A 22,638-nucleotide genomic window follows, 5' to 3' on the forward strand; every position below is an offset into this window, starting at 1 on the left:
AAAACAGTACGGTGTTCCTTAAAAAGTGAGATAGAGCCACACGTGCTTGCTGTGGTTTCCCAGGTCCACTGTGGGGAACGCACGGGCCCACAGAAGGTTTCTGCTGATTAGGGGCCCATGGACAGCTGGGGCTCCCTGGTGCTCTGCGGTGGGCTTCATCACTGCTCTGTATGCTTGCCTGCTGCTGGGAGTCGAGGAGGCCATGCAGGTGTTCCCTGGACCGCTGGACCACAGGTTCTTCATCAGCGTGGCGGTCGTCCCTTCTCAGCAACTTGACAAGATCCCCACTGGAGGAGCGTGTCTCCCCCACCCCTTGGGAATTTAGCCCGACGTAAGAAGTGCTGCTAAACTCGGCAGTCGGTGCTGTTCGTGTGGCTCTTACCATGTGCTAGTCTTTTTGTCAGTTGTTAGCTGTCACCAACACTCTGCGAGACAGGTGAAATACTGACGCTCAGAGAGATCAGCTGACATGTAAACTGGGAAGGGGACAGAAGTGAGATTCGTGTCCGGGTCTTTTTCGTAGTGAAGATCGTCCTTCCTTGTCCACTTTGCCATCCTGCCAGCTAAAAATAGAAGTGCCAACACCGAGGCCAGGAGCTGTCACATTTGTCTGACACAATAGTTTTTTCTAAATAAGGGCTCATTATGACTCCTGCTTCAGCTACCCGTAAGGTAATTACAGTCAATTTTAATGTTGCTAATGATTTTCAATATCTCCTCTAATTATCTTTATTACTGCTCAGAAGAAGACTGAGGTCTTCATGCATTGACAGGTCGTCAGGTTTGCCCTTAAGTTCTCAGCGATCAGAGTACCACCCAGGGTCTCCCCTCAGCTTCTGGTGATGAATAGAGGGCTCTCTTTCTGTCTCTCCCCGTCCTGGCGGCCCAGCAAGGTCATCATCCACGTCTCTAAGGATCCGCAGGCAACCAGGCAGCGTTCTTATTGTACACGTATCTGTATGTCCAGGATTTTCCTGTCTTCCCACGGAGTGAAACTGATATTTCTGTCTTCATCAATTCCTCCCCTCACTGCCCATTTTCTCCTTCCTTTGTGTACACCATCTCTTTTGAAGTGTTCTACAGGCTAATGGAGATTTGTCAATTTCTCATCCTTTGTTTATTTCTTGTTATCCTTTTAGTTGTAAGGCTTACTGTATTCTGTGCCTTCCCTGGGCATTATTGATGCTGTTTTCCCGTCCCTTTGCTCCAGTTCTGTTCCAGGCTGTTCAGGGTCTGGGTCGGGTTGTGCTGGAGCAGGGCCAGGCCAGCACTGGGGGAGCCTACAGGGACCGTCTGGGCTTCTGGATTCAGAGCATCACTCAGCTCTGTCCATCATTCTCTTCTTAGCTGCCCCAGACCCCCGCCAGTGCCCAGCAAGGCTTTTCCCCGGGGCCACAGGCCAGCTAGGGAAGAGAAAACAGTGCTTCCAGCATCGGGAAGGAAGGGGGTGGTCTCTGCGGTCTCTGGTCTTTCCTGGGTGGGTCGTGGGTCCCACGCATGGCTGGGCACCCTGGGCTTTGATCCAGGTGTCTGGCACCCACTACCTTGAACCTCACACTAAGGCTGTAAGGGTCGTTACTCTGTGTTTTCGCCAATCAAGCAAGCTGATGCTCCGAGAGGTTGAGATTTCGCCTGGGAGCACATACCTGCCTGTGGGCGCTCTGGGGTTCCAGCCCTGTCTGGGCCTCCGCAGTCCGCATCACTTCCACCGCAGCACATCTTTTCTGTGCAAAGGTGCTTGATACCTGCGTGCTTTCTGCATTTTCTGTCGTCTTCACTGACTTGGTGCCTTCATGTCCTAATTAGAGGGCGTCTCAGTGGGTATCTTAATACTACTGCATCATGCTCCCTGGAGTTATTTATTTTTCCCTGTTTGACTCATTGGGCTTCGCTGGTGGCTCAGGGGTAAAGCATCCGCCTGCCAGTGGAGGAGGTGCAAGTTCAGTCGCTGGGTCAGGAAGACCCCCCTGGAGGTGGAAATGGCAACCCGCTCCAGGATTCTTGTCTGGGAAATCCTGTGGACAAAGGAGCCTGGTGGGCTACTCCATGGGGTCGCAAGAGAGTCGGACACAACTTAGCGATGAAATAACAACATTTGACTCATTAATAATCTCTGCACATCATTCCCCTTGTTCACTGTGTTAGTACCCAGTGAGCCCCGTTTCCCAGGCACAGGGAGAGCAGGCCTTAAAGTGGTATCACATGGGGCCTTGACCATCTGATGTCAGGTCAAGGTCATTGATTATTTTCCTTTTAATGAGTTAAACTTTGATGCCCAAAGGATTTTTACATGGATTCTTTTCCTTTTAGCGGCCCTGTTTTTTTTACTTTTAGACCTGTGTCTTGCTTAACAGCGTTCTGTAGGTGTTTACACAGGAATTTTATTATAGGTAATATCGGGCCGACTGCAGACTGGGATAAGACCTTGAAAAGTTTAGGGTGTGCCTCAGTTTCATAAAATTCTTACAGTGAATTTTAATCTGCAGTGAAAATTTGAGATGAGGTACTTTTTAGTTCTGTAATTCTGGTTTCTGGTAAGTTTTGATTTGGTAAAGATCAGTATTTTCTTACTCATTGTCTTTAGTTAAGGTGTCTAGGGATATCATTAAAGTATATTTTTCCTGGGTAGGAAGTCAATATATATTAATTATGGAAAATGTAGGAAATGCAGAGATATATAAAGAATAAAATATTAGCCACCTGCAATCTCACTATCTTTTGACCGTTTTGGGATTTCGCACCCCCCACCCTAGTCTTCACATGCGTGCGTGTGTATGTGTGTCTGTTGAGGGGGGAGTGTCTTTGTGGTGTGTGTGGAGGTGGTGTGACTGTGTGTGTGTATTTTATCAGATCTAAGATCACATCACATGCAGTTTTGTATTCACCTTTCTCCTTTAACATAGATTCTCTATCATTAAAACTCTCCATGAGCACAATTTTAATGGAAACTTAATTTTTCATAGACGTTTATGTCATCACTTACTAGCCATCCCCCAGTGGCAGGCATTGAAATTGTTTCCAGTTTTATGAATAATGCTCCAAATAATGCACCTGCTTTGTCCTTGTCTGGATTTATGATACTTTCATTTAGATTGATTTTTTTTGAAGTGAATTTAACAGGTCAAAGAGTATGATCACTTTATTTTTTCCTCTTTTTAATTTTTGAAATTATGAATATATGATAATACATTTATAGGAGACTTGGAAAATGCAGAACAAAGTTATATGTAATTCCACCAAACATTACAATTACTTTTTAAGTAGAAATAAATTAAGATTCTTAGTTGGAGTTTCAGTATCACTCTCTCAAAAATTAATAGAGTGAATAGACAGAGAAGTAGAAGGATACAGTAGGCCCACAAAGCACTGTGAACCAATTCAACATAATTAAGGTTTATACAATTTTCACACACCAGTAGGATATAAGTTCTATTCAAGTTCCATAGACTATAAACTGGGAGACACTAGAATGTATCCAGGAACATAAGACCAGGTGCAAAGATTTCATGGTCTAAAGGTATTGAAATCATATAGAGTCTGTTCTCTTACCATTGTGGAATTATGTTAGAAATCAATATCAAAAGATATTTGAAAATAGCCTGCAGATTTTCAAGTGCAATGTGACACTTACCAAGAGAGATCTTTGACTTAGCCATTGAAGGCCTCAATAAAGTTAGAAGACTGAAAAACCAGAGGGTGATTGCAGAGAAGAAAGATTTCTCATTTAAATGAGAAATCAATATCAAACTGAGAAATTAGTATCAAAGATACTTTAACAGTTCCATGTGTGTTTGATCACTTTAAAGGTATGTGATACATAAGTTGAAAGATACATAATGCTGGCCAAATTATTTCCCAGTTAGCATGTGTAAGCTATTATATATGGAATGGATAAACAATAAGATCCTACTGTATAGCCCAGGGTACTGTATTCAGTACCCTGTATAAAGTGTGATGGAAAAGAATATAAAAATGAATGCATGTATGTATGTGTATTGGAGAATGCAATGGCACTCACTCCAGTGCTCTTGCCTGGAAAATCCCATGGACGGAGGAGCCTGGTAGGCTGCAGTCCATGGGGTCGCTAAGAGTTGGACACGACTGAGTGACTTCACTTTCACTTTTCACTTTCATGCATTGGAGGAGGGAATGGCAACCCACTCCAGTGTTCTTGCCTGGAGAATCCCAGGGACCGGGGAGCCTGGTGGGCTGCCGTCCATGGGATCGCACAGAGTCGGACACGACTGAAGCGACTTAGCAGCAGTAGCAGCAGCAGCATATATGTGTATAACTGAATCACTCTGCTGTACAGCAGAAATTAACACTACATTGCAAATCAACTACACTTCAATAAAAAAAAAATCAAACACTAAAATAAATAAAGTTCTCCAGTGAATTTCTATGCAGTCAGCAGTGCGAGGAGGGGCCAGGACTCACACCGGCTTCAGGCATCATGTGCTGACGTGGCTGATGTGAGAAGCAAAAAATCATGGTGTTTATTTGCCTTTCTTTGATTGCCAGTGAAGTTAAACGTTTTTATCTGTGTATTAACTTTCAGTTCAGTTCAGTTGCTCAGTCGTGTCTGACTCTTTGCGACCCCGTGGACTGCAGCACGCCAGGCCTCCCTGTCTATCAGCAACTCCCAGAGTCCACCCAAACCCATGTCCATTGAGTCGGTGATGCCATCCAACCATCTCATCCTCTGTCGTCCCCTTCTCCTCCTGCCTTCAATCTTTCCCAACATCAGGGTCTTTTCAAATGAGTCATATTATTTAATACGTGGTAAAAAGTGCTCTACTTTTTAAGCTGTTGAAGTATAATATATTCCTAATAATTTATAGTGTAAGTAAGTGTTAGTCGCTCAGTCATGCCCGACTCTTTGAGACCCCATGGACTGCAGCCCACCAGGCTCTTCTGTCCATGAGATTTTCCAGGGAAGGATATTGGAGTGAGTTGCCATTTCCTTCTCCAGGGCATCTTCCCAACCCAGGGATGGAACCCGGGTCTCCTGCACTATAGGCAGATTCTTCACCAACTGAGCTACAAGGGAAGTCCTGACAGTTTATAAGGCATCTTTATATATGAAGGCTATCGATTCTTTCTCTATAATAGTTTTGAAAGTATTTTCCTAATTAGTTGCTGTCTTTTATTAATATTTTTTGATGTTTGTGTGCATGTGTGCTAAGTCGCTTCAGTCGTGTCCAACTCTGTGTGACCCCGTGGATGGCAGCCCACCAGGCTCCCCCATCCTATTTTTTGATGTTAGGTTGCTTCAGTCGTGTCCGACTTGTTGCGACCCTATGCACTGTAGCCACCAGGCTTTTCTGTCCTTGGGGATTCGCCAGGCAAGAATACTGAAGTGAGTTGCCTTGCCCTCCTCCAGGGGATCTTCCCAGCCCAGGGATCAAACCTGTGTCTCTTACGTCTCGTGCATTGGCAGGCGGGTTCTTTACCACTAGCGCCACTTGGGAAGACCTTTTGATGTTTAGGTGTGTTTCATTTGCTAATTTTTATTTATAATGTTAATTCACTCTAAGTGTATAATCTTAAGACTATATCATTACTATGTAAAAATAAATTTACTAATTTTAATTTTTAAGAAGTCAATTTTATCTTATGGATATGTGACTTCTGTCACAGTTTTAAAAAGTCTTTCCCTACAGAAAGGAAATAATATGCTTAACTATTTTTTTTATGACTCCTCTAATGGAATTTTTAAACTTTGTGAGTTACTTGGGATTAATTTTGGAGTATATCTTTCTAACTTGATTTCCTCCTATAGATAATCAGTTGACCCAGCAATTATTTTGTTGAATCAGCCATTGAATCCACCACAGTTTTGTCATCACTTCATCATGTATTCCTGTTTTGTATATCTTAGAGTCTGTTCCTATGATATTGAAATCGCAACCCACTCCAGTGTTCTTGCCTGGAGAATCCCAGGGACGGAGAAGCCTGGTAGGCTGCCGTCTATGGGGTCGCACAGAGTCGGACACAACTGAAGTGACTTGGCAGGCAGGCAGGCAATCTGATTTAGCCTAAAATTGTATTTAAACATTATTTTTTTGAAATATAGTTGATTTGCAGTATTGTGTTAATTTCTGCTGTACAGCAAGGTGAGTCAGTTGTTCATATGTGCACGTTTTTCCCTGTTCTTTTCCATTATGAGTTATCCCAGGATATTGAGTGTAGGCCCCTGTGCCGTACAGTAGGACCTTGTCTCTCCATTCTCGTCTAACAGTTTGAGTCTGCGCCCCAGCTCCCCGCTCCGTCCCTCCCTCACTCGCCCCCCTGCTCCGTCCCTCCCTCACTCGCCACCCCCCCCCTCTGTCCCTCCCTCACTCGCCCGCCCCCCCCCCCCTCTCCGTCCCTCCCTCACTCGCCCCCCCGCTCCGTCCCTCCCTCACTCGCCCTCCCGCACCCTCCCTCCCTCACTCGCCCTCCCGCTGGGCAAGCACAGGTCTGTTCTCTCTGTCTGTCTGTCTGTCTCTGGTCTGTAGATAAGTCCATTTGTGCTATACTTTAGATTCTTCACGGAAGTGATATCTTATGGTATTTGTTTTTGTCCGACTGACTTGAGTTGGTGTGATCATCTCTAGTTCCATCCATGTTGCTGCAAATGGCATTATTCCATTCACTTTTTATGACTGAGTAATAGTCCACTGTATATGTGTACATACCACATCTTTACCCGCTCATCTGTTGATGGACATTTAGGTTGCTTCCATGTCCTGGGCACTGTGATTAATGCAGCTATGAACGTAGAGGTGCATGTACCTTTTTGAATTATAGTTTTGTCGAGATATATACCCAGGAGTGGGATTGCACGATCGTATGGCAACTCTATTTTTGGTCTAAAATTATACTTTTAATTATTGTAGATCTATAGTATGTTTTATTATTTGAGAGGTTGTATTTCTCCTTCTTACAGTTATTTTTCAGAACTTACTTATTTTAACCTTTAAACTTTAAAAATATAAGTCAAAGAATCACTCTGCCAAAATCTTTATCCTCTATCTCCTTTGACCTCTCTACTCCCACCCTCAAGCAAAAACAGACAAAATGAAAACCAAAAGGAGACACAAACAGCTCTGGGATTTGTAATTGCAATTGTGTAGAACCAAGAAAATGCTTTTAGGTAGAACTGAGCTCATTTAGTGCCTATCTGGAAAGGCGCTTTCCTTTTGAACAAAAGCTTCTTAGTTTTCTGTGTTTTGCTTAATCTACAATTTTGTCCTGTCAGAGGTAGTTATCCTGCATCTGTGTTTAAGCACCAAAGATGGTCTGAGGCTGTGACTACAGCCTGATAATGGCCAACGGTGGCCAAAGGCTGCCCACCCACGGCTCTCAAGCTGGCATGGTTTTTACACGTTCATAAGCTTGTAAAATTCAAGCAAAGAAGGGTATATATGACAGAGACCCTTTGTGGCCCGCAAAGCCCGGCATATTTACTGTTTAGCGCTTTACAGATGAAGTTTGATGAAGGCATCTGCAGCAAAGCACTGGCGCGCAGACAGCCCTGTGGGAGGCTCTCGTTTGCTTGTTTCAGGCCTTTAAGGTGATCTTATGTAAGGAGAGGGGTGAACGACTACAGGTTTGGTTTTGTTCTTCCTTTGTTTTCTCCCTACATTTCAAAATGTTTTCCTATGCTTTATTTTTTATTCTTAAACTTTTAATGTTATATTGGAGTGTAATGGATTAACAGTGTTGTGGTAGTACCAGGGAGACAGCTGGGAGACTCAGCCATACATATCCGTGCGTCTGTTCTCCCACCAAGTCCCTTCCCATCCAGTCTGCCACATATGCATACGCAGTTCTGTACAGTAGAACCAGCTGTGGTATACGGCAGGACCTTGTTGGTTATCCATTTTAAATACGGCAGTGTGTACTCGTCAGTCCCCAACTCCCCAACTATCCCTTCCCCCAGTCCTTCCCTTCTGGCAGCTGTAAGTTCGTTCTCTAAGTTTGTGAGCCTGTTTCTGTTTTGTAAATAAGTTCATTTGTAGTGCCTCTTTTTAGATTCGGCATATAGGGGAATCCAGGCTTCCCTGATGGCCCCATGGCAAAGAATCCGCCTGCCAATGCAGGAGGCACGAGTTCGATCCCTGGGTCGGGAAGGTCCCCTGGAGAAGGAACTTGCAACCCACTCCAGTATTCTTGCCTGGGAAATCCTATGGATAGAGGAGCCTGATGGGCTGCAGTCCGCGGGGTCGCAAAGAATCGGGCAGGACTTAGCGACTAAACAACAAAAACAACAACATGTAAGGGATGTCATACGATATTTCTCCTTCTCTGTCTGACTTACTTCACTCAGTATGAGTCTCCAGATCCATCCGTGTTGCTGCAAATGGCATCATTTCGTTCTTTTCGATGACTGAGTGCTGCTCCATTGTATCTATGTCCCACATCCTCTTTGTCCATTCTTCTGTCGCTGGACGTTTAGGTTGCTTCCATTTGTTGTTTCGGCTACGGTAAACGGTGCTGCAGCAAGCACCAAGTGTTTTCATACACTTTACACTTTAAAAAGTGCCTTGGGACTTCCCTGGTGGTCCAGTGGTTAGGACTCCAGTGCTGAGGACATGGGTTCAGTCCTTGGTTGGGGAACTAAGATCCCGCATGCCGTGTGGTGTGGCCAAAAAATAAAAAGAAAACTTTTTTTTTTAAAGTGCCTTGAATGTTGAGAATTCTTTTTTAAAGTACTTCTTTTGGAAGGCTCACATCTGCTCATAAGAACATCCGATTTTTATACCCTGTGTCCTGAAGCAGGGCTGTTGAGGTCAGCCGCTGCCCACACGGGAGTGTCTGCGGGGCTCCAGGCAGACTCCCAAGTCTGCCCCGTGCTCCAAACCCCAGCAGCAGTGCTGTTTCCTAGACCTCTTCTTAGCTAGAGTAGGGCCTTTCATTAACCTGATGTGATCTGGTTTATTTATCCAATTAACTTCCGTCTACAACTGACCCTCCATCTCCATGGGCTCGGCATCTGAGGGTTCAGTCACTGCAGACTGTAAATATTTGGGACAGGAACATCCAAGGAATTTCCAGAAAGTGAAACTTGAATTTGCTGTGTGCCAGCAACTATTTACATAGCATTTACATCAAACTTACAGCTATTTACATAGCATTTACATTGTATTAGATACAAGAAGTAGAATTGGAATATCTGGACATATTTTAAAGCAAAGGAGAATGTGCATAGGTTATAAGCAAATACTGCAGCAGTTTACATAAGGGACTTGAGCAAACCTGGATCCCAGAACTGATCCCCTGCAGATACTGAAGGATGACATCACTGGAGACAGCTCAGACTGCCCTGGGCATGGACTGGTTCAGGTGGGTGTATAGCCCTGCAGAGGCTGTGGGAGTCCTGAAGGAGCCTGAAGACTTTACAGGGTCTTGAGTATGAGAGATGTTTGGCAGGAGACAGACGGGGTCTGCAGGTCCCTTTCAGTGGGAACACGGGTAGATTCCATGTCCCAAGAGACCTGGAAACCCCAAGGAAAGAAAGGCAAGACAGAAAAATAATACCAATTCTGCCTGGTGTTCCAGAAGTTTCCATCGTTGCTGAAGAAAGGCTGGAGAGGACGAGTGAGACCAGGTTTCGTGTCTGAGCAGCCTGAGCCTCACAGCTGGGACCAAGTGTGGGGGTTGTCTCCTGTGTCTTGGAAAATGTAATCATTCAGGCGTTGAGTCCAGCCTTTTGGATAATCCGAAAGGAAAAACAACCAAAATTTAAGTCTTAAGCTCCTAAGCATACTTTTTGAAATATAGAAGGTGTTTGCTAGATGTTTCATAATCGTTTTTTTCCCCCTCCAAATGTAGCATTGTTCAGGAGGAGTATAAAGCCCTGCTGAATTTGGTTAATAGAATTTACAGCAGGCAAGTCAGGCATAGACCAGATTTCATGGAAAAATTTCTAAAGCAAGGTTGTTGGGAGTTTAAATTAGATTTGAGTGTGGCTGATCACTCCTGGAAAATGCGGTCGTGCCTCACTAAATTAGAATTTAGAAATTCTACTGGGATCTGCCTGGGGTTAACAGTGTTGTTTGCTGATGCTGTGGGGGACCGATTTTGAGTTTTGATCCTAAGTATATGCATTTTCCAGATGTAATCATTTTTCCCAAGTTAATGAAAACATGGCTGTATCTGGAGTTCAGAGCCCTTACTTTGAGAACATGTCCACCAGCAATTGGGTGTTCAGTCAGAAATGCTCAACCCCGTCCCTGGTGTAATTTTCAAGTTAATTGCTTGTAGTCTCACTTTACTAAAATGTTTCCTATCTTTTCTAATAATGCATTAACTGATTCATCAGGTCTTTAAATCTTTAGGAAATACTCTTTACCAGAAGCTTATGATAAAAATTTCATTATACTACCACAAGTCTCAAAATAATGCTCTTTTGTATATGAATGAAGCTGTTGTTTTTAACATGCAGTGCTGCATGACTTTAAGTTATGTGTAATGAACATAACTGATTTTGTTTTAATTGTAATTTGTTAACGTCTATGCACATCATTAAAATAAATTTGAAGTTGGAAAAACACACCCAAAAGTCCAAGGAGTCTTTGGAGAAGTTCCCTCTCAAGAAAAGTATAGTTTTAAGAATGGAGGAGAAAAAAAAAGATTAAAATACTGGGAGATTTATCAGGATCTACCCATTCAGCTCACATATTTCATAAAATGACCTGCATATGTGGCGGGTGCTGTTGGCTGTGATGGGAGATGGCGATGTGATAAATTGTTCACTACGGCACCCTTGATGGAAGTCAGAGCTCTGTCCCTGTAGACCTCGTAGACCAGGTGCGTTGATGTTTACTGCCCTCATCAGCAGGCAGGAGAGCTCGGTGAGTCTCATGTAGGGGAGGGGACGAGTCAAGACCTTGGAAGTGTCCTCGGTGGTCTCTCTGACCCCTCAGATCCTTGCCAGGGCAGGAATTCACTCCTCTGCAGGTCACTAGGATGTATACATGAAGAGTTACGCATAATATAATCAAAGAGTTGTACATAATCATGAAGAGTTGCACCCCAACTCCCTCAGAAAGTCTTTAAAGGGAAAGGGAAGTCGCCCAGTCGTGTCTGACTCTTTGCGACCCCATGGACTGTAGCCCACCAGGCTCCTCTGCCCATGGGATTCTCCAGGAAAGAACACTGGAGTGGGTTGCCATTTCCTTCTCCAAGACAGTCTTTAAAGATGTGTGTATTTCCTGGGGGTATATTCAACTCCCAGCAGAGTGCCTGGCACGTGGTACTCTGCAAACATTTGTAGAGAGAATAAGTGGACTATGGAATAGGAGTCTTGAGACTGAATCTTGGGTCTCCCTTTTCACCCGTCTATAGATGCGGGCCGTCGTTCGTTCACTGGTGACCGTGCAAGGCATTGTGTTAACTTCCTCTGCCATTTCATTTGATCGTCACAAGAAGGGGCCTGAGGAAGGCTTGAGCTGCGATCTGTTAGGTGGTGCGGTGTTGGGTGACTCTGGTCTCAGCACAGGGCTGGGTACCAGAGAGGGTGCACAGCATCGTGTGTGCGTGGACTCCTCACTGTGCACACCTGGATGCCGCAAACCTTCCTCTGCTCACAGTGCATGTGTCAGAGCTGGTCACGTGGCGCCGTCCAGCTGCAGGTGGTGGAGGAGTGTGCCTTCTGTGCGCTGGGAGGAGGGGAAAGCTGGAGACTAGTGTATCATGACAGTGGCTCCCATAGGTCCATTGTACAGATGCTAAAATGGAGTGCAGGGAGGAGGGGTTACTGGTCCACGGTTACATCCCTGGAATGTGGCAGAACAAGGCCTGGGACTTAGAATTGTTTGTCTCCAAAGCCCATACTCTTAACCGCCAATGCAATGCCGCCTTTCTTAGGGAGATGGAGTTTCTTCTTCAGAAAACTTGACCTTAATGAGGGGCTGAATAATAAAAGTACTGGATTGGGGGCTGGGTGCCTGGTTTCTGGGACTGATTCTCTCACCGACCCTCTTTGCCACTTGTCCGGGTGACTTCCTCCCATGGGAATAACAGTTGCTGTGACAATGACAAAGTGCTGCATGTGGTGCGTCTGGAGAGGTGTAAGGATGTGATGCTGTTTCTGACACTGCCCTGCGCACTGCTCTTGTGTGGACTTTGCACATGTAACAGTGTCATGATTCCTACAAGGAAACAAAGAAACTTTTTAAACAATCTTGGTACATTTAGTTGTTTCCATTGTATGAAAATATCTTATATCTTACAAAGTAAATTTAAATGTTTCAGGGATTTCGTTAGACTGAAATGATGCCAAGTTGCAACTAAAGTTATAAACTCGTAGCTTTTATTCCCCCTTCCTCCCATTTTTTTAATTGTATCAACTTTTGAAAAACTGTTCTTTTTAAAGAATTGTTTCATTGAAGTGTAATTGTTTTACAGTGTTGTGTGAATTTCTGCTGTACAGCAAAGTGACTCAGTTATTGTTCAGTCACTCAGCCGTGTCTGACTCTTTGAGACCCCATGGGCTGCAGCACGCCAGGCTTCCCCGTCCTTCACCATCTTGCAGAGTTTGCTCAAACTCATGTGCATTGAGTCGGTGATGCCATCCAACCATCTCGTCCTCTGTCGTCTCCTTCTCAGTTATACGTGTATGTCTGGGGGTTTATTCTCTGAGTCATGTCTGACTCTTGCAACCCCATGGACTGTAGCCCGCCAGGTTCCTCTGTCCGTGGAATTCTCCAGCAAGAGTACTTGAAGTGGGTTGCTGTTTCCTTCTCCAGGGGATCTTCCCGACCCAGAAATAGAACCCAGGTCTCCTGCATTGCAGGCAGATTCTTTACTGACTCTTCTGTGAGTGGAATATACATGTATGTGTATATATCACACACACACATATATATATTCTTTTTCATATTCTTTTCCATTATGGTTTATCCCAGGATACTGAATATAGTTCCCTCTGCTGTACAGTAGGACCTTATTGTTTCAAGAACTATTCCTTTAAAAGTGAATGTTCCAAAAAACACTTGTAGATAATACAAATGGATATGTCCCTATAAATCCAGGAAGCTGTAGTACTTTGCCATCTGTCGATGGTGAATGGAGGGGGTCAGAGCGGTTGTGTGTTGTCTGTGGCCTAATTAGGAAAAGCAGCCCTATTCCTTTGTGGGTGTAGAGGAGAGGGAAACTTTTTTTTTTTTGTCAAGTGTTAAATCACCGACCTGGCTTCCTGTTGCCCACACTTGGTGTGATTGTGGTTTTCAGCACTTGCTTGCATCTTGGGGAACTCCTGAGCTCATTGTTTCATGCACACCTCTCCCCTTGACCCCACATACCCGATCCCAGCTCATACTGGAACGTGGAGCCCCCAGGGACCCCAGTTGTAGGTCACCTCCCTTCAGATGGGACATCATAGATTTTTACAGTCGTCTGACTTCTTCCTGGCAGTGGCTAAAATTGCAGTGAATAATCAGATTAGAAAATAAAAAGCTTTCTGTAGAAATTTGGGAGCAGAATTCCCATTAATTAAAAAAAAAATACCCGGCATATTTTTCTCAGAGCCCTTCATATAGACATGTTTGGCCTTCATTGTTTAAATATAACCCTGCTAACCCAAGGGCAAGTTATCTGTGCCCCCTCCTCTCCCGTTTGGACATAAAGCCTGTGATTGTTGATTGTTCTGGTTGGATCATTTGAAAATGAGATTTCAGTTTAGTAGAATATTTCCATTACAGGGCAATGGGCCTTTTTAATTTTGTACTTTTATAAGGGCTAGGAAAACATTTACATTTGCTCCTGGTTTTCCCTTTGCAGAATCCTGAATAGACAAGGCAGATTCATTAGAGAATACATCATGAAATGTTGCATCTCTTTATTGGTGAGTCATGAAAGTTCAGGAAAAGAGCACAAAAGTAGGCATTTATAGTATGAAACAAGCCTTTGTCAAATTATGTATGTGGTGGTTTTAGCTGACCTTGGAAGTTATGTAACGCTCTGTATGTGCTTTTATTCCCCAACATGGTCCATAAAAGTGATGCTGATGCATCGGCTTTACAAAACCCCTTCATGGCCGCCCAGCTCAGCTCCTTCCCTGCGTCTCTCGGCCAGGGGAGAGAGATCACTGTGCCCACCCCCCATCCCTGTTCATGTCTGTCCACTTACATAATCACTTCTTGCAGAGATCTCCTTAGACTGTTCAACTTCCAGGTGAATCAGTCTTTGTGCATTTAGATTTCATTCAATCATAATACATTTCAAGTACCCCTTTCCCTTTTATTATTCTTTCTTTTTTTTTCCTCTATTATTGCCTTTCAGTTCCTCCAGTTTCCTGTACCTCCCTTTGGGATAACTTTTTTTTTTTTTGCCATGTGGTATATGGGATCTTAGTTCCCTAAACAGGGATCAGGTATCAAACCCATGCCCGTTGCATTGGAAGCACAGAGTCTTAACCACTGGACTGGCAGGAAAGTCCCTAGGAATAGCGTTATTGATACTTTTGAGGGTCATCAGTAATCAGAGCAGTGAGCCCTGGGAGAGCACAGATCTTACAGGGCGGAGAGAAGAAGGGTAGGTCTGGGGTCAGGTTGAGCTCAGAGACAAGTGGGCATCCTTGGGGCATGGCTGCCATGCTGGACAAGTCACCTCATTTGTCCCCTGCAGGTCCTCCTTGTCTGTTTTTCGTTTCTGTTCTGCAGTCTCGGTAGACAGCACTGGGGCAGAGCCTGGCCCAGGTGGGCCACCCTTGGGAACTGACTTTGCAGCTGAGGCCTGGGGGCTGGGGTGGGCCCAGCGATGCTGAGAGGTGGGGAGGGAATTTCAGGCACACAGAAAGGTTCAGCACATTAGACATAAGAAACTAGAGAGAACTCTTACTCAGCGCCTGCTCTCAAGGTACTGTCAGTACCTTGGTTGTCATGCTGGTAAGCTTGATTCACTGCCACTTCCTGCCTTTCTGAAACTGATCCTTCCTGTAACCCCCAACCTCCGGCTGCTGTTAAACTAGGTGCGTCTTCAACTTGCACTTGGGCTTCAGATTACCCTGAAGGACCTGTTGAACTGATGCCTTGGGCCAGCCTCAGCTAATGTCTTCAAGAGACACCAATCTGGTATGTTTGTTAACAAATAACCACACACACAAAAAAGGGTCAGGTTGAAGCTGAATCTGGCCTCTGTACCCCTACACTAAATTAAATTTAAGACAGAGAGTTTTGGGTGAAGTAGAAAAGACACTGATGCTGGGAAAGATTGAAGGTGGGAGGAGAAGGGGAGGATGAGATGGTTGGAGGGCATCACCGACTCAATGGATGTGAGTAAGCAGTTGGTGATGGACAGGGAGGCCTGGTGTGCTGCAGTCCGTGCAGTCACAAAGAGTCGGACAGGACTGAGTGACTGAACTGAACTGAACTGAAGAATAGAATAGCTTTATTGCTATGCCAGGCAAAGGGGGGACACAGTGGGCTAATGTCCTCAAAGCTGTGTGTCCCAGTGTGGAGGGGCTAATGAAGAGTTTCAAAGCAGTGGTTCAAAGAGGGCGTGGTCAGTTCCTGGGTGTTCTTCTGATGGGTTGGTGGACAGGTAAGTGGGAGTCAGCATCGTCAACCTTCTGCTTCTAACTGGTCTGGAGTCTGTGTGCTGGTGGGCAGCACCCTACTCTCACCCGGAGGGGCTTTCCATATCTGCAAAACAGCTCAAAGATGCTCTGTGTGTATTGACGGGGAACCAAGACCCTGCCCCAAGGCTGCACTATTGTTTGTCTTGACTGTGTGTTTCTTCTGGTTTTGTGCTTGAACCTGACCAGTTGGAGCTCAGGGAAGGTCATGGAGGCTGAATGAAGGTTATTTCCTGTAATCAAATGAAAGAAGGACACAGAAAAGCTTTGTGCCTAGGACCTCACAGGGCCCTACTCAGTACCAGTGTTAATGTAGGCTAGATGCTCATCCAATGAGCGTGTTCCTTAGATTGTGATTTTCTCTATCAGATGCAAATGATATTCAGACGTCAGCCCTGCAACAGAAGTTGACAAGCTGATTCCTAGTTATTTGCTCTCCATTTTATTATCTTTTTAAAACTTTAGCCTCAGTTTTACAATATAGCTCAGCCCTGAAGGGAAGCTGCTTACTATATGTGCCGCATTAATTTGCATGGAATATTATTAACGGAGTCTGTAGGCTTATTTCCCCATGTATGCATGTGACCACATAACCATTCTGCTAACATTAAGTTTTAAATGTTTTCATTTAAAATATCAGCCTTTGAGGGGAATATCCAAGACCTAGCTGAAGAGAAAATTAGGCTTATGACATTATCATACAAAAAAGAGAGCATTATCATAAAATGGAAAAGAAAAATAGTAAAATAAAAATCTTGCCAACTGCATATGGTAAATAAAAAAGAATGATTGCAGCTATTACTAAATATTAAAGTCACCAACTCTAACTTGCAAGAATTAAGGTTTTTCATGGAAAAGAATAAGATGATTTGGTTGCATACGAACTCAGGAAGAGAGCCTTTAAGGCAGAACCATTTCCTTAAGACATTTTAATGAAAACAGATGATGAAATGTAAGTCATTGCTTTCTTTAATGAATGATACATCTGAAACCATTGTCTCAAGGACTCCGATTTGCCTATGAAAGTATCCATATCCAAGTGGTATAAAATGATGCATTAAGTAATCAAGGTAAAAAAACTTCATAAAACCTCCGAGAGGAAGTACTTTTGTGCTATTCTTGTTGAATAGAGAATCCTAGAAGGATGTTAGAGATCTGTCTCAAGTTGAGGGAAGCACTGTTGGCTATGGATATCCGGTACCAGTGACCCTCAATTATCGTGAACACTGATTTTTGCCAGACAGGTAGTGTTGTGCAGATGTGTTAAAAATAGCAAACCCGTGTGTCTTTATGGACCTGTCAGTACTTTCCAGATTCAAAAAAGCAGAGAACATAAAAAAAGTCAGCTGTTCTCTATAAAGTGGCCCCAATACTATGCAAAAGTGGGGCTTATTTCAGAGGTATTTTCTCTGGGGTTCTGGCATGTCTTATACATCCTTCCTGGGAATAATATCATGAAATTTGGGAAATTGTGTGAGAGGGCTTCTCAACTGGTTGAAAGAACAGGGGAGTGAAAAGACAAGGAGGAAAGTGGACGCTGGATACCTCAGAGCTGCTCCCTTCTGCCCATCCCTTACTTATTTGTTTTTGTTTATTTGACTGCACTGGGCCTTGTTGTGATGTGGGTTCTTTAGTTGGGATGTGCAGGATCTTCTTCCCTAACCAGGCATCGAACCTGGGCCCCCTGCGCTGGGAGCGTGGAGTCTTAGCCACTGGACCACCAGGAAGTCCCCTTTCTGCCCATCCTTTAATGAAGTGACTCCAATAAGCCAAGGACATGGGGTTGATCCGAGAGGTGATGGGGCAGTGGGGAAACAGGTGTTCGCCTGGCGCTCTGGACAAGGGTTCAGCACCAGGGAGGTGGGCAGAGGGGCAGCCTGGCTCCTTGCAGGCCCTTGACTCCTAACGTGCCACGCCTTTGTGTGGGCATCACTAACGGGGAGGAGGCTCAGACAAGGGCTCAGGCCCAGGTGTCCCGGGGAGAGGACGGGGGGGCCCCCTTCTCCCTCCCCTTGTCCTGTTCTGCTTTGCCCTGAGAGCCCACCCCCGGGAACAGGGCTGTGCCATGCAATACAGAGTAAACAGGTCTTATTTGCTACTGAAAGCAGAGGAGCACAGCAACTTAATTGACACACAATAGATCCAACCAGTCCATCCTAAAGGAGGTCAGTCCTGGGTGTTCATAGGAAGGACTGATGTTGAAGCTGAAACTCCAGTACTTTGGCCACCTGATGGGAAGAACTGACTCATTTGAAAAGACCCTGATGCTGAGAAAGATTGAAGGCAGGAGGAGAAGGGGATGACAGAGGATGAGATGGTTGGATGGCATCACCGACTCAATGGACATGAGTTTGGGTAAACTCCGGGAGTTGGTGATGGACAGGGAGGCCTGGTGTTCTGCGGTTCATGGGGTCGCAGAGTCGGACACGACTGAGCGACTGAACTGAACTGAACTGAACTGTACTTAGGGCAGCTGAGGACTTCCCTGATGGCTTAGTTGGTAAAGAATCTGCCTGCAATGCAGCAGACAGGGGTTCGATCCCTGAGTCGGGAAGATCCCCTGGAGAAGGAAATGGCAACCCACTCCAGTGTTCTTGTCTGGGAAATCCCATGGACAGAGGAGCCTAGTGAGCTACAGTCCACGGGGTCACAAGGGTTGGACACGACTTAGCGACTAAACTACCCCACCACCAAAGCAGCTGAGGACTTTCAGGGAGGGAGTTCTGACCCAGCTGATGTCTGACTACTGCTATAGAATTTGAGATGTTTTCACCATTTCATTAACTTAGGTTCTCACTTGTGTATAACAACAGTTTTAGTCAACTCAGTCTCCCATACAAAACACCATGGCCTGGGAGGCTTCAACAGCAAACGTTTCGTTCTCGCAGTTCTGGTGGCTGGGGGTCCACGTGCCAGCATGTGGGTTTCCAGCAAGGACGCTCTTCCTGGCTTTTACTTCTGCCTTCCTGCTGTGTCTTCACATATGTGGTTGAGGGAGAGACAGGACAGACAGACACACACACACAGATGCACACTCACACTCCAGGCTTTCTGGCGTCTCTTCCTATAAAGGCAAAAATCCCGTCATTCAGACTCTACCCTCATGACCTCCTAACCCTAAGGAGGCCCTTCTAAAGGTCCCGTCTCCAAATACCATTACACTGGGGTTAGGGGGTCAGCATATGAATTTTGGGTGAACACAAACTTTTTAGTCAAAGCTACTTTATAGGTATAAAAGTAATATATTTTTAAGATTAATGAATATGACATGAGATAGCCTCCGTGTATTTTAATTTTAAGGTAAAATGAGTTTCCCGGTTTATTTTGGGTTTATTAAATATCAAAGAAACAAAAAACAGACTCACACATCCCCGGAGGGCCCTCCCCCCGAGTGGATTCTGATCACAGACCTTCATCTGCGTGGTGACACTGGAGGCTGCTTTCTTGCCAAAGTGTGGGACCAGAAGCAGGGCCCTGGCGGTGGGCCTGGACAGGATCTGACCCCTGGGGACCGCTCATTGTAGCAAGACTTACCCAGAGGAGCTTTGAATGCTGTGAAAGTTAATCCAGACAGCAGAGTTTGAACCATTATCTGACTCCCGAACCCATTTTTAACAAGGTATATGTGCTAGCTTCCTTTTTTAAAACAGTTTTTAAAATGTTTATTATTTTAAAAATTTATGTAGCTTCACTGGGTCTTAGTTATGGCCTGTGGGATCTAGTTTCCTGATCAGTGATCAAACCTGGGCCCCTGTGCATTGGGAGCACAGAGTCTCAGCCACTGGGCCACCCGGGAGTCCCCAGCTGTCTTTTTTCTGTTGATGGCTAATTTTTTTTATTTCCCCTCAGCTTTATTGAGATGTAATTGACATACAACATTGTGAATGTTTAAGGTGTATAACATTTGATTTGATGCATTTATATATGGCAAAATGATTGCTACCATAATATTAGCAACTATGTATTAGCAACAACTCCATCTTGTTACATAATTGCTATTTCTTTTTTGTGGTGAGACTATTAAATATCTATTCTCTTTGCAGCGTTCAAACATATGACACAGTATTCCTGTAATCATCATGCTGTGCCTTAGATGCCTAGAAGTTGTTAATCTTATAAGCTTAAGTAGATCACATCTTATTTATCCATTAATCTGTTAAAGGATACTTAGATTGTTTTCATATCTTAGGTAGTATGAGTAATATTGCAAGGAATATGGGATTGCAGATAGCTCTATAAGGTCTTGATTTTTAACTCCTTTGGATAAATATCTAGAAGTGGGATTGCTGGATCATATGGTAATTCTGATTTTACTTTTTTGAGGAATTGCCAGAGTGGCTTTCATAATGGTTATACCAGCTTGCATTCCCACCAATGGTGCATTCAGTTCAGTTCAGTTCAGTTCAGTTGCTCAGTCGTGTCCAACTCTTTGCGACCCCATGAATCACAGCATGCCAGGCCTCCCTGTCCATCACCAACTCCTGGAGTTCACCCAAACTCATGTGCATCGAGTTGGTGATGCCATCCAGCCATCTCATCCTCTGTCGTCCCCTTCTCCTCCTGCCCTCAATCCCTCCCAGCATCAGAGTCTTTTCCAATGAGTCAGCTCTTCGCATGAGGTGGCCAAAGTACTGGAGTTTCAGCTTCAGCATCAGTCCTTCCAAAGAACACCCAGGACTGATCTCCTCTAGAATGGACTGGTTGGATCTCCTTGCAGTCCAAGGGACTCTCAAGAGTCTTCTCCAACACCACAATTCAAAAGCATCAATTCTTTGGCGCTCAGCCTTCTTCACAGTCCAACTCTCACATCCATACATGACCACTGGAAAAATCATAGCCTTGACTAGACGGACCTTTATTAGCAAGGTAATAGCTCTTCTTTTCAATATTCTATCTAGGTTGGTCATAACTTTCCTTCCGAGGAGTAAGCATCTTTTAATTTCTTGGCTGCAATCACCATCTGCAGTGATTTTGGAGCCCCAAAAAATAAAGTCTGACACTGTTTCCACTGTCTCCCCATCTATTTGCCATAAAGTGATGGGACCAGATGCCATGATCTTAGTTTTCTGAATGTTGAGCTTTAAGCCAACTTTTTCACTCTCCTCTTTCACTTTCATCAAGAGGCTCTTTAGTTCTTCTTCACTTTCTGCCATAAGGGTGGTGTCATCTGCATATCTGAGGTTACTGATATTTCTCCCAGCAATCTTGATTCCAGCTTGTGCTTCTTCCAGCCCAACGTTTCTCATGATGTACTCTGTGTATAAGTTAAATAAGCAGGGTGACAATATACAGCCCTGACGTACTCCTTTGGGCTCCCTTCTCTCCACATCTTCCCAACATTTGTTATTTGTGTTCTTTGTGATGATAGCCATTCTCCCTGGTGTGAGGTAATACCTCACTGTGGTTTCAGTTTGCATTACCCTGACGATTAGTGACTTCCAGCACCTTTTCATGTAATTGTTGGCCATTTGGATGTCTTCTTTGGAAAATAAATTCTTCCACTGACTTTTAACTTGGATTGTTTGTTTTTTGCTGTGGAGTTGTATGAGTTCTTTATATATTTTGGATATTGAGCCCTTATCAGATAAAAGAAAAGTGAAAGTGAAGTCGCTCAGTCGTGTCCAATTCTCTGCGACCCCATGGACTGTAGACTCCAGGCAAGAGTACTGGAGTGGGTTCCATTTCCTTTTCCAGAGGATCTTCCCAACCCAAGGATCAAACCCCAGTCTCCTGCATTGCAGGCAGATGCTTTACTGTCTGAGCCGCCAGGGTAGCCTCTTATCAGATATATGATTTGCAAATATTTTCTCCCATGCAGTAGGTTGCTTTATCATTTTGTTGATATGCAGAAGCTTTTTCGTTTGATGTAGTCCTGCTTTTTTTTTTAAATTTGGCTTCAGGGCATGTGGGATCTCAATTCCCCAACCAGGGATTGAACCCATGCATTGGAAGATCGAAGTGCTAACCACTGGACCGCTGGGCAAGTCCGTATTTCCACTTATTTGTTTTGCTTTTATTGCTTGCTCTTTTGGCCACATGTCCAGGAAATCGCTGCCAAGACCAATGCCAAGGGGCTTTTCCTTCTGTGTTTTCTTCTAGCAGTTTTGTGTCTTGTGGTGTAAGATTTGTAGCTCATATCTTGTGGTTTTGTATCTTAAGTTTAAGTCTCTAATCCATTCCAAGTTCATTTTTGGGCGTGGTGCACATTCTTCTACTTGTTGGTATTCAGGTTTCCCAGTGCCGTTTACTGAAGAGACATATATACATAGATTTATTTCTGGGCTCTCAATTGTGTTCCATTGGTCTCTGTGTCTGTTCTTATGCCAGTACCACACTGTGTTCATTACTACAGCTTTGTAGTACAGTTTGAAATCAGAAAGCATGGTGCCTCCAACTTTGCTCTACTTTGCCATAATTGCTTTGGCCATTTGGACGTCTTTTGTGCCTCCGTACAGATTTTAGGGTAGTTTTTATATTTCCATGAAAAATATTATTGGAATTTTAATAGGAATTGCTTTGACTCTATGGCTGGTTTTGGGTAATAGGAATATTTTAACAATATTCATTCTTCCAATCCATGAACATGGGCTATCTTTCTACTTGTTTGTATCTTCTTCAGTTCTTTCATCAAAGTCTTATAGTTTTCAATGTACAGATCGTTCACCTCTTTGGATAAGTTTATTACTAAGTATTTGATTGTTTTTGATACTATTGTCAATGGGCTTGTTTTCTTTATTTCTTTTTCTGGTGTTTTATTGTTAGTATATAAAATCACGACTGTTTCCCATATTTTGATTTTGTAACCTGCAATTTTACTGATTTAGCTGATTACTTCTAGCAGTTTCTTCACGGAGTCGTTAGGATTTTTAAAATATAAAATCATGTTATCTGCAAACAAAGACACTTCTCCTTCTTACTTTCGTTTCTTTTTCTTACGTGATTGCTCTGGCTAGGACTTCCAGTACTGGGTTGAATAGGAGTGGCGTCAATGGACACCCTTTTCTTGTCTCTGTTGTCACAGGGAAAGCTTTCACCATTGAGTATAATGCTGGCTGGGGGTTTATCTTAGATGG

At 44.2% G+C, this 22,638-nt stretch overlaps 1 protein-coding gene across 11 annotated transcripts in view; it reads left to right on the top strand.

Annotated features, from left to right (window-relative positions):
• The window catches only part of CSGALNACT1 (chondroitin sulfate N-acetylgalactosaminyltransferase 1), a 339,147-nt gene that overhangs the window by 105,173 nt on the left and 211,336 nt on the right, over nucleotides 1–22,638 (top strand). For 2 of the 11 annotated variants that reach the window (XM_086380524.1, XM_086380536.1), the window contains exon 1: nucleotides 14,943–15,062. The exons of the other annotated variants lie outside the window; for them this stretch is intronic. The gene's annotated coding sequence lies outside the window, so the exon portion shown is untranslated. Of the gene's footprint in view, nucleotides 1–14,942; nucleotides 15,063–22,638 lie in introns of those variants that run through there. 11 annotated transcript variants of the gene reach the window in all.

Source organism: Bos grunniens, chromosome 27 (assembly GCF_055505025.1).
Source record: "Bos grunniens cultivar Pamir isolate PY7600 chromosome 27, Bosgru_T2T1.0, whole genome shotgun sequence".
Taxonomy (NCBI): domain Eukaryota; kingdom Metazoa; phylum Chordata; class Mammalia; order Artiodactyla; family Bovidae; genus Bos; species Bos grunniens.